A 9,566-nucleotide genomic window follows, 5' to 3' on the forward strand; every position below is an offset into this window, starting at 1 on the left:
ATATTCACAGACAGAAGTCTTGTCTTTTAAATTCTCCAGAACTACATGTTAAAAGATTTACTCCACCAGAAAATAGAGACAAAATGACAGTTTTGATAACCATCTAGATGGAAATTTAAACAGGTAAAAAATTTAGCTCACAGAGATGATACTGAAATGGCAAGACTTCTAGACATGCAAAATGCTTCTTTTGCTTGCAGCATTAAAAATACATATATGACAAAACTCTTCTAAAATCATGTGTGATGAGATCTTTCACTCCAAGTTCTAAAAGGAAGGGATCTTGCTTTCCTTGGCTTTTAGGAAAACATTTTGAGAACTTTCCACTTATGAATGAATCCACTAGATCCACGTAGCCCTATTTCTCTGTCCGAAGGAGGGAGGGGTGGTGACAACTCAGAACATAGATAGGAACAAACTGGATGAGTCACTGATGACACTTAAAGAACTTCCTTGTTCTACATGAAGCCCAAATGAAGCCCTAAGAAAACTTTCTGATAGGAGGGCATTTCCACACTAGTCTTTTTTCTTAGGCTGTGGTGTAACAGTTAATTTGCATTTATTAAAACTAAGATGCAAATTAATATTTATACCAGTTAAAAATTACTTTGATTTCTAACACTTTAGGGATTGTTATTTTTGTATCATGGACATATATTTCAGTAGTAGCTACACTTATCACATTTAGAACTGCATATGTATTGGAATCTAAAAATCTAGAGAAATTAGAAGTATAAAAACTTTACCCCGGTCTACATTACTAAGTTTACTTGAAACTACTAAGTTTCCTTGTAACATATTATCACAAAGAGCTCATGACAAAGGTTCTTTGGGGAACAGTTTTTCCTTTTTCCTTCAGTATACTATAGAAAATAGCTTTCATTTTGGCATTTACACACATGTGCACTACTGTGCATAGCTCACACTCACCCTCACTCTCACTATGAGGGACTGTTTTAGTGCTATCCACCAGTGACTACAGGCCACAAATCTATCAGTGTTCCCTGAACTTCTGATTTCTTTAGTTCATTATTTGATTGTAGAGTCTTAGAGTGATGAAACTTACCCTGGGTTGCATGAGAAGTTTATTTCTGAACCGAATAATATGCCAGTTGGTATGTTGATGTGACCATTATTCAGATCTTTAGGATTAGGGCATGATTTTTCTAAAAAAGAATTATCGAAAAAACAACAACTCTCTAACCATACTGAATGTTAAAAGGGATTATGGCAGTAATTATACATATACAGGTATCCATACATTATGCTGAAAGTGGATGGAGAAGAAAGAGGTCTTAAGGGGAGAGGAAAGGAGGAAACATAATGGTCTACGTGTAACATGAGAGCAGAAGGCAAGAAAAACCTGGGACTGGGATCAGCAGGAATGTGATGGGTAGGGCAGAGGAGAGGAGAATGAGGGAGACCCAAGTGACATGGATGTATGAAATTACAGTGATGAAACACATCACTTTTATTTTAACATAGATAAAGATTTAAATGGGGAGGGAGATAGCGAAAGCTGGGTTGGTAAAGTGCTTTCCATGTAAGGGCAGGGACCTGACTTTCATCCCCAGGACCCACAGAAAAAAAGTCAAGCAGGATAATAAGCACTTCTCATCCCAGAACTGGGTGGGCAGAGGCATGCAGAGTCCTGGGACTCACTGGCCAGCCTGTGGAACCTCCTTGGGAAGCCCCAGGTCAAGGACAGATACTATCCATATATAAGGTGAACAGAGCCTGAAGAACAATACCCAAGGTTGTCCTTTGGCCTTCATTCATATGCATGGGTCCACAACTGCATGCACACACAGGAACACAAACACACAAGTAATAGTAAGGACCTGGGGAAACATCTCAGTTAATAAGAGGCTTGTTTATTGCAGGTGTGAAAACCAGAGTTTGAGTCACCAGACTCCATTAGACAGCTGGGCAGAGTGGCACACCTACACTCCCAATGATTACAATGTGGGAGACAGATACTTGGAAGTGGTGGGGGGTGGGAAGGTAGGAAGAGGACAGTTAGTATACTCAATGAGTTGAAGTTCCAGACCAGAGGCACCTATGGTCTGGCACCTAGGAATATCCTATAATAGTCTCAACANAAGGCACGTCTACTCATGCATGCACAGNCATGCATGCATGGAAAACATACACACACAGGTAACAAATGGAAATTTATTACAAAATAATGTGTTCTTTGATTTACATGATTTTTACTTGTTAATTAAATCTAAGAACAGCAGGAAAAAATACTGAATATCAGGCACATATACACAAATTCATCCTCTGAGCCACTGATAATTTCTAACCTTTATATTTCTTTAATTTTACATTCCTGTTTTATTGCCTCAAAAAAGCAAGGTACTTGGAGTATGTCATCATTTTAGGTAACCTTAAATTTAGTAAACATGAGCTCTGTCAGTATGAACTCCTACTATGTAAATATTTGTCTAATTAAAAAATAGCTCATGAATCTTTGAAGAAACATTATACATATTTTTTTGCAGACATGGTATCGCCCCAAATACAGATGACTGGAATTACTTCTTAAATCATACTCATTTTTACAAAACTGAGCAACTGGAGACCATACTAAATCCTCAAGGCAAGTTGATTTTCCTGGGAGTTGAGGTTGTTTTCGAAATCCTGGCCGACACTCATATTCCACAATAGTACCAACTGGGAAAAAAATTCATATTGAGGTACTCTTTTTTGAGGGATGCAAAACTCAGTCTTTCTGGAGCATCACATAATTCTAAAAGAGTTAACATGGCAATAGAGAAACAGGAATGTGAACTTACTTTATAATCTGTGCAATCTAATAGCTAGTAGTAATTTGTAGGAAGCCATCTCTAAGATGGCGCCAGTTTCTGGTGTGCCTTTGTCGTAAACAACACCACTGCGCAGGCATAAGCCCCAGTCTGGTGCCAACCCCTCCTGAGCGGGTACATGCTAAATAGGTGACAGCGGTTCAACCTATTCCAGGAGGACACAAAGCCTTTCCCTGTGCTGGGGTGCATATATGCAGACCTCCCTGGGTGCCCGGGGTCCCCGTAGCAGCATTGAGGCGTTCCTGCAATAAAGGCTGTTGAGAAGAATCTAACCCTGTTGTGTCTTCCTTGCCAGCCGAGGTGGGCAAAACATCTGGTGGCCCGTACAGGGACCCGAGGATGATCTCGTGGATTCAGAACTCTTCAGCCATGGAATGGCAGCGCTGGTAAGTTCCCAGGATATTGGGACGATAAGGTTCCCGGGTAAGTGGGACAATTTAAGTTCTCAGATTGAGACGATAAGGTTCCCGGCTTTGGGACAAGTTAAGGTTCCCGGTTTTGGGACAAGTTAAGGTTTCTACCTTTGGAACAAGTTAAGTTTCCCAGCTTTGGGACAAGTTAAGGTTCCTGGCTTTGGGACAAGTTAAGGTTCCTGGCTTTGGGACAAGTTAAGGGACTATGATAACTTCAGTGTAGTGATCAATAGATCCTCGCTGTGTAGTTATGCTTTTTTTCTCCTATTGACCCTTTGTGGGTAGGTCTGATAGTTTTGGTCTTGTTTGTTCTGATATATGGACTCTGTTACTGTTTGAATTGTCATCGAGAGGCAGTCAAGACAGGTCAGAAAATCCTTACAGAGCAACAACAGAGTATGTAGGAAGAGGAGATTGGCTTAAAAAGAAAAAAGAAAAAGAAAGAAGACACAGTGTTATCAGGTGGACAGAAAAGACAAAACAAAAGAACCAAGGTGGAGGAGGAAGATGAATTAGCTTCCACGCCCCCTCCCTATGCCTCCTCGGCAGTTGCCTATAGGTAGACCTTCTGTCCAGAGGTTTGGAGAGAGGTTAGATTCTCCTTGCTGGGTTGTCCTATTTTCACCTACCAAGCAGGGCAGAGATATCATGAGCCTCTAGATTTCAAAGTAATCAGGAATTTGGCTGAGTCCATGCGGACATATGGCCTAACTGCCTCCTATACTGTGGCTCAAGTAGAGGCCTTGAATAGACACTGCATGACGCCATCCGATTGGGCAGTCTTGGTGAAGGCATGCCTTTCACCTGGGCAGTATTTAGATTGGAAAGCCTTCCTTATTGAATTTGCAAATGAAGAGGCAGCAGCTAATGCTGCTGCAGGAAATCCAGCATGGGATAGGGATATGCTGCTTGGCCAAGGTCACTTTGCACAACAACAGACAGGATATCCAATGCAGGTGTGTGAGCAGGTGAATCAGATTGCCATAAGGGTGTGGAAATCATTGCCCATCGGTGTTGATGGTGTTGAAGTGGATGAGAGGGTCTGTTTGTGTTTTTCTCCAGGAACAAGAAAATCCAATCTGGGTACCAGAGAGATTGACACGAAAGCTGCCTACAACTTCTGTCCCCCCCGAACATGAAACTATGGATACTGATGATGCTGGGAATGGTAACCCGGGTTGATTCGCTCAATTTACGGGCTGTAGCCAGATCCTGGCCAGTACCTATGCCAGTTCATAGTAAATCCACTGTTTTGCTAACCTTCTTTTCCACTTCCTGTTTGCAAGATGTTCCCTGCCTAGTACCCAATGGGGAAGGGCCACTAATTTATCCTTATTGCATACTTTGTGTTTCTCTGTTGTAAATTCCTCCCTGCCCTGTTTTTGGCTACACAGAGCCACAGTAGCTAATTGGCTTGATCCTATTAGGAATATGCATTTGGCATCTAGCATTCTGTTAGCCAATCAAAGGATAGACTTGGTTCAGGGACAGGTTGAGGATTTATATCTTATGATCCAGCTATCTTGTGTTTCCTCCCTTAGAGGTTTGTGTATTACCCCTCTGTAAGCTAACTTTTCACAGTCTTCTCGACAGAGCTGAGAAATTTCAAATTACCTGATCCCTGAAAGCTGAACAACTATCACACCAACTGCTGTTGCAAATAGCTGCTCTTAATAGCACTAGAATGGACTCCGTCACCCTCGGAGACTTCACCGCTTGGATCACCAATGCCTTTTTCCTTTTTTAAGGAGTGGGCTGGCATGTTAGCCTGGGGATTGGTGGTCCTCCTGGGATGTGGTTTCTGCCTTTGACTCGTATGTCGCCTTAAGAGAGATCATGCCAGATACAGGTCATGATTACCATCGAAGATGACACATCTCCCAATATTTGGCTGGCCTCTTTGAAAAATTAAGAGTTCGCTCTAGATCAATTGGCAGTTGTACTCACAGAGATCCACGGTATCCACAGATGGGCAACTTTCCTTGTGCACAGACCAACCAAAGACACGAGGCCTGGAGGCGATAGGGCAACCCTATGACGGGTAAGGCTGTGACACTAGAGCATCGACCTAAGACAGGAGCCATGGCTGATGGACAGATTTGCCCAGACCTAGTCCAGCATCATATTATTAAACAAAAAAGGGGGAGATGTAGGAAGCCAACTCTAAGATGGCACCGGTTTCCGGCGTGCCATTGTCATAAACAACACCACTGCTCAGGCATAAGCCCGAGTCTGGTGCCAACCCCTCCCAAGCAGGTACATGCTAATTAGGTGACAGCAGTTCAACCTATTCCAGGAGGACACGAAGACTTTCCCTGTGCTGGGGTGCATATAAGCAGACCTCCCTGAGTTCCCAGGGTCCCCGTAGCAGCATCAAGGCGTTCCAGCAATAAAGGCTGTTGAGAAGAATCCGACTGTGTTGTGTCTTCCTTGCGGGCCAAGGTGGGCGCAACAGTAATCTACCCCTTTCCCATCAACTATTTTTTTTGCATGTCTTTATATATTAATTTTTGAATGAATATGACTGTGGTATTATTCGTAGTTCATCAAGTGTAACACATTCATACCTTCATTTTTCAATTACTAGGAGTCTGTGAAGTTTTCACACACCAGTTCCAATAACAATAGAATTTACTGAATACTTGTAAATGTTTTTTACACACTTACTCATTGAACCTCACACTGCCCCTGGTAAAAAGAATCAGATGAACCAGCTATGTACATAAAGTATACGTCACGTGTGAACAGCTGAGCAAATGAGCTCTAGAGGGGCAAGGAGTACAGCAAGAAAGGGGGACTCATTAGCTCAGTGGCCAAGCTTGGAGCCAGTCTCTTTGGCTTAAGAGGTACAGGTCTGGCCTACATTATCCATCTTCTGGTAGAAGGGTTCTTTAACTCTGAAGTTGAGAGAAGAGTCCCTGCTTACATAACTCATGCGGTTGCTTGAAGGATTAGATGAAGCAATACTGTGGAAGCTTTACAAACTCTTCATACATGTGGTGAGAGCTTAGGGAATATTTTTTGCCTTGTATGAGGGCTGAAAATGCAAATGAGAAGTCAGGTTCTAATGTGTTTTCAAAAATTAATTTTGAATGATTCTGAATTTACTACAGAGTCCCCTGATTCAGAGCATTCAAAGGCAGCAATCAAGTCTTGCTTTTATCTTTACATTACTTTTGTGTAGTCATTCACTATATAGCAATATTCTGACCCATGATGGGCCACATAGACAAATGTGGGGACTGCAGGAATGCAATGGAACTGAAATATTCCTGTTGCCTAGCAACATCACGGCCATCCTAATGTAAAGTAACTCCTTGCTAACAAGTTTGCCCTGGTGCTGGCGGTAGCAACCATAGTACATGAAAATCATGAGGAGTATAGTACAATCACATGGAATAGTTAGCATTTGATAAGTCTGTGTGTTGCCAGCTCATGTGTTTATCATACTATAATTGTTATTTTTGTTAGAAATAATAATATCCAACAAAATTATAATAATTTGTAGAAAGAAAGAAAGGAAGGAAGGAAGGAAGAGAGAAAAGAAAAGAAAAGAAAAGAAAAGAAACGAAAAGAAAAGGGAAGGAAAGCAACAGCCAGGCGTGGTGGCGCAGGCCTTTAATCCCAGCACTCAGGAGGCAGAGGCAGGCAGATTTCTGAGTTCCAGGCCAGCCTGGTCTACAAAGTGAATTACAGGACAGCCAGGGCTATACAGAGAAACCCTGTCTTGAAAAAAAAAAAAAAAGAGTGAAGAAAAGAAAAGCAAGTATCATGGCTTATAAGTTACTTGAGAGGCTGAGGTAGGAGGATTTTGAACCCAGGAGTTGAGGCCAGACTGAGCAACATATAGTAACCTAATGTTGATTTTTTTTATAAAGAAAATTAGCATAGCCGTGGTGCACAATGTATATAAAGCATAAAGAGCAGACAGTAATGCCTTAAGCCTGGAGAGCCGTCCTCTCTCTCTGGCTAATGTGTTCTAACTGCCAACAGTAGTTAGTAGACNTACATGCTNTAGAGGTTTATAAGAAAAGAACAAAGCCATGGGTTTCATAGAGAACCCTGGTCGGTACACATACCATCTAGTATAATGTTCAGATGATATGCCAGAACAACCTAAAACTGTATCTTAAAGACAACATAGGGCTATATGTACAACAGATTTTTTTTTTTTTTTTGAAATAAGACCTTAAAATGTCTCCCAAGAGTTGTATCCATTATTTAACAAAATAAAGTTGAAGAAGACAGATCACCAGGGTGTGTGTCTCAGGGTAATTGCCAAATATATTCACATATAATTTACTCCCTAAACAGTACCTATCATATAATTTTCTATATTAGCTTGTACAATAGAAAGAAAAACTCTTAACGAAGAAGCAGGACTTGCCATAGGAAGTACTGCCTTCTATTAGCTATTAGTGTAAACTGCCAACAGGTATACCCTGGGGTTTAATAATGCTAGAAAACTATCAATTACCAGTCACTCCAAAGAGGCATAAAAATNACCTCAACGAGATCCACATTCCCAAAACTTTTCAGAAAAAGAAATGAAGAACTTACTCTCACAGAATGTTTCGTGGCTCGACCATTGGCCATTTTCAAGACAGACCACTATGTTTGACTTGTCTGGAATTTGTTTAAAGCCNTTANTACATGAGTATNTCACTTTGCTTTGCTCAGCAAACTTGGAGTGTCTGCCCAAGATTGGCCTGGCATTAGGAATGTCTGGAGGTGGGCCGCAGTCTCCTAGGAAGATAAGAGCAGGTGTAAAACTGAAGTTGGCAAGGGGCTTTCTTTCCCCAGACCTGGAACAAGAGAAGTAGCAATGGCTCTTACCTTCCTGCCAGGACTGAACTTGCCCCTCAGGAACTTGCAATGCCTGGACTCCCGTGAACACAAAACAAAAACTAAGTGGGGAGTAAATTCCCACCTGCTTTGAGTCGTTCAGAATCTACTTAATATCCACACCAACACTGCAGCTAGCAAGGCTCGAGATAGGACACCTGATAACTGCTCCTGACTGGTCACTCATCTGAGCAGGTGGCCAGCCATCTAGCTTCCACCATAAGAATAAAAGAACCAGGATCAGGGTTGGAGATTCGCACTCAACCCTCCCTTTTGGTGTTGCCACAGTCTCTGATCGCGGAGGGGATCCAGTCACAGCCCAGATAGCCCAGCATTCCACCCCCATCCCTCCTGCTGGCAGCCTGCACCCAGCAGCAGAGCCCCCAGTTACTGGGAAACAATGCCTGCTGAGCATGCGCCCTCCTGGCGGGCAGCCAGATGGCGGTTGCAACTAGCACCTGGCACATGGCCACTCACCACACACAGTTTGGAACAGCAGCACCAGTGATAGTGACAGCAGCAGCAGCAGTGGAGGTGGTGGTGATGACCAAGTGCCCGGCGCCTGCGCAGGGATCATAGCCCCAGGTGGAAGAGACCATGCCAGGATTTGGCTGGAGCTGTTTTGAGCTGCGGTTAATTGAGCAGCTGTTGCGGGGCGGGGCAGGGCTCTCTTCAACCTAGGTGAGGCAGCTCGCGTGCAAGAGGGCGTGCCCTCATTAATGAGGGCGGGCACCAGGCCTCTAGTTTCACCCAGGGAACCCAGTTGTCCAGTGGGGCTGCTGTGACTTTAGTCCAGCGGAAATGGGGTCTGAGGGTGTACCTTCTAAAGGAGTCTCACAAAGGTAAAATGTTTTAAAACTATCAAGTGTGTTTCTTCTCATAGTTGTTAAAAACTTGACCCTTCCTTCCTTAGGTGCCACTAGCATGTCAGGGCCCAGCAATGAGAGAAGTGGTGTCACCTGGACCTTCATTTATTCCCTGAGAGCTCTCTGTGACCTCATTCACTACTTTTTTCTGCCCTGTAGTAGTTAGCTGAGTCAAAACCGGATAGGGAGCACTCATAAACCCTTGAAAGAGTTCTCTACATGTGTGTTAAATAAAGATCATAGCTTTATAGCTACATAGAACCGTGAGCTCCAAAACTATCTTATTGGCCAGGCAGTAGTGGCACACGCCTTTAATCCCAGCACTTGGAAGTCAGAGGCAGGCGGATTTCTGAGTTCCAGACCAGCCTGGTCTACAGAGTGAGTTCCAGGACAGCCAAGGCAATGCAGAGAAACCCTGTCTCGAAAAACAAAAAACAAACAAACCAAAAACTATCTTATCACCCAGTTAAGGAACACTAATTAGTCTCAGCTTTCAATTTCTAAAGTACTTTATTTTCAGTAACAGGTTTTTTCCAAAAAAATGAGTTTAAGAATTAATGGGTGGACCCTTAAGTAATGCTTGCCACCACCCAAATATTTACAATACCCAG

General features: G+C 42.8%; 1 pseudogene; it reads right to left on the reverse strand.

The window, feature by feature from the left end:
- Nucleotides 1–57: 57 nt before the first annotated feature.
- Nucleotides 58–8,755, reverse strand: LOC110296034 (annotated as a pseudogene).
- Between the last annotated feature and the right edge of the window lie 811 nt (nt 8,756–9,566).

Source organism: Mus caroli, chromosome 1 (genome assembly GCF_900094665.2).
Source record: "Mus caroli chromosome 1, CAROLI_EIJ_v1.1, whole genome shotgun sequence".
Classification (NCBI taxonomy): domain Eukaryota; kingdom Metazoa; phylum Chordata; class Mammalia; order Rodentia; family Muridae; genus Mus; species Mus caroli.